This window comes from Etheostoma spectabile, unplaced genomic scaffold, assembly GCF_008692095.1.
Source record: "Etheostoma spectabile isolate EspeVRDwgs_2016 unplaced genomic scaffold, UIUC_Espe_1.0 scaffold362, whole genome shotgun sequence".
Taxonomy (NCBI): domain Eukaryota; kingdom Metazoa; phylum Chordata; class Actinopteri; order Perciformes; family Percidae; genus Etheostoma; species Etheostoma spectabile.
In genome coordinates this window covers 101,808-104,089 of record NW_022605592.1, presented here as the reverse complement: position 1 = coordinate 104,089, position 2,282 = coordinate 101,808, and the positions used below count along the sequence as shown (strand labels likewise).

General features: G+C 43.3%; 1 protein-coding gene and 1 long non-coding RNA gene across 2 annotated transcripts in view; one reads left to right on the top strand and one right to left on the bottom strand.

The window, feature by feature from the left end:
- The window catches only part of tnfrsf21 (tumor necrosis factor receptor superfamily, member 21), a 41,237-nt gene that overhangs the window by 3,339 nt on the left and 35,616 nt on the right, over positions 1–2,282 (top strand). The gene's annotated exons all lie outside the window — the stretch shown is intronic.
- On the bottom strand, positions 1,584–1,833 carry LOC116686395 (uncharacterized). The gene is made up of 2 exons (XR_004331240.1): positions 1,743–1,833; positions 1,584–1,632 (listed from the first exon to the last, which is right to left on the bottom strand). It is a non-coding gene; the product is annotated as an uncharacterized LOC116686395 (long non-coding RNA).

Here is a 2,282-nt window from a genome sequence, read left to right as displayed (position 1 = left end):
GTGTGTGTGTGTGTGTGTGTGTGTGTAAAAAAATTAAACCTGGATAATGTGTTCGAGGCAGCACTGCATCCGCATTTTGCGGCCCAAAGAGCAGGCCCACGAGAGACCTCCGTCAGATACTTCCAGTTTAACATTTGAATGGAGAGCAAATGATTTGATCATGCGGCTCTTCTAGACTTTTTCAAATGTTATCTGAGCCACTGGAACAAATTCGGACAGTAAAGCGTGTCATTGCGTATCCATTGATTTACAGACGTCTCTTTCACCATGTAAGTCTGTAGGGAAAAGTCTTTTGGCCAGACGGCATCATTGCTGCAATGCTGTGACTTCATGTTTCATCAGAACTGTGTGAAACGATGTGCAACGGGATTTTGTGGCTTTCTCTTGTTCAGAGGGTGTTTCTGATTGGCAGCGACTTGTAAACTTGGTATAAAAAGGCAGCGTGCTTGTGCACACGGTGTTCAACGCTCCACCATGTCAGTTTAAAAACCATTTTGCTAGGTTGTGTCGGGGCTGAACATACCCCTGATCTCAATGTTTAGTGTTAGCAGTGACAGGAACTGCAGTGGAGAAGGGAACATAGCCCAGTTGTCCCATCAGCCTGTGTCTGGCTGTCTGATTGGCTGTTCGGCCTGTGCACCAGGCAGATGATGTAGTTTATAGGCAGTGCGGCAAGACATAGAGACAAAGTTGGCATAATAATAGCAAGGCTGGCAGACTGAAATTGATTCATGTTTTTCTGAGCTGCAGAGCTGGCTGTGTATACAGGCTGCGTGGTGTGTGTGTGTGTGTGTGTGTGTGTGTGTGTGTGTGTGTGTGTGCAGGGACAGAGTGCCAGCACTGCACTTTATTTCCTCTTCTGCTTTTTGTGTCTTTGTTTGCATTTTTTTTTCCTAATGGCAAATAAATTCATTGACAACAGACTGCTTGCTTGTGTCTGATTGGTGGGAGTGGTGCTTACAGAGATTGTCAATATTCAACCACAGAAAGAGACACACACACACACACACACACACACACACACACAACAACAACCCAATGTGAACATCTCTTATTTTGCCATTAGCACTGTTCCCCTGACATGTTGAATAGCAGCCAATGCAGTCATTATCCCCATTGGCTTAAAAAACCTTAGCTAGGTCAGTCTGCTCCCCAAGAAGCGTTAACACAAGCCAGACAGAAACACCAGGATACCATTAGCTCAGTGAAGAACGATGTGTTCACATACCTTCCATTGGTTGTCCTGTCTTCCATCCATTGGCTTCAAATATTATGATAGGGATGCACAATATTCAATATGACTAATATTTCAAAGTCATTTTGACCCATGCCAATGCCGATATATACAGTACACTTCTTCTATACACATCTTTTTTATTTCACTGAAGTAAACAAATTTTCCAAAGAATTACGCGGTCTTTTAGCCCATAAGTTTCTAACAGTCTATTTTTATTATCTTGGTATTGTTAAAATGTGCTGGAAATGTTCAAAAAGTGCAGATACACACACACTGAACTGTTTTGACTTTTGAGTTTTATACTGAAAACCACAAATGAAATTAGCAGCACAATGCACTTCTGGTTTAGCCTGGTACTACCAGACTCTGGTCCATTAGCCTGGTCCTACCAGACTCTGGTCCATTAGTCTGGTCTTACCAGACTCTGGTCCATTAGTCTGGTCATACCAGGCTCGGGTCCATTATCCCAGTCCAACCAGACTCTGGTCCAGTAGCCTGGTCTTACCAGGTCCATTTCATTAGTCCAGAGAGTCTGGCCTCTCTCCATTGACAGGCGTTAACTTCCTTGAAGGCGGGTACTCTGCTTGAGTTTAAAAGTCTATTGAGTTTATTGAGTCTATTGGTTCTGCCCAGAGCCACTCTGGATCTGTGCATGTGAAATGTCAGTTTTTAATCCCACATAAATTGTACATGAATAAGTGCAATGACGAATGTTAATGAAAAAGTGCTGGGGTCAGGTAATATTCTATGACAGTGTTTACCTGAGAAATTGGTCTTAAGCTCCTTCTCTTGACTCTTAGGAGATTCCTGGTACTTTTTAATGAACCTGCTTCCCCAGACAAACAGACTCAGCACCATGGGTACCGCCATTACAAGCATGAGTGTCCTATACTGGGCCATCACAAACATCCTGTTTAATACTTGCATGCCTTCTCTTCCAAAACCTCCCATTAAAAAGTGAGTGATACACCTCAATTATGGCAACGTTCAGAGCATGCTGTGTCGATAATAAACCTCTATAAACAAGCAGAAAGAGCCACGGGCG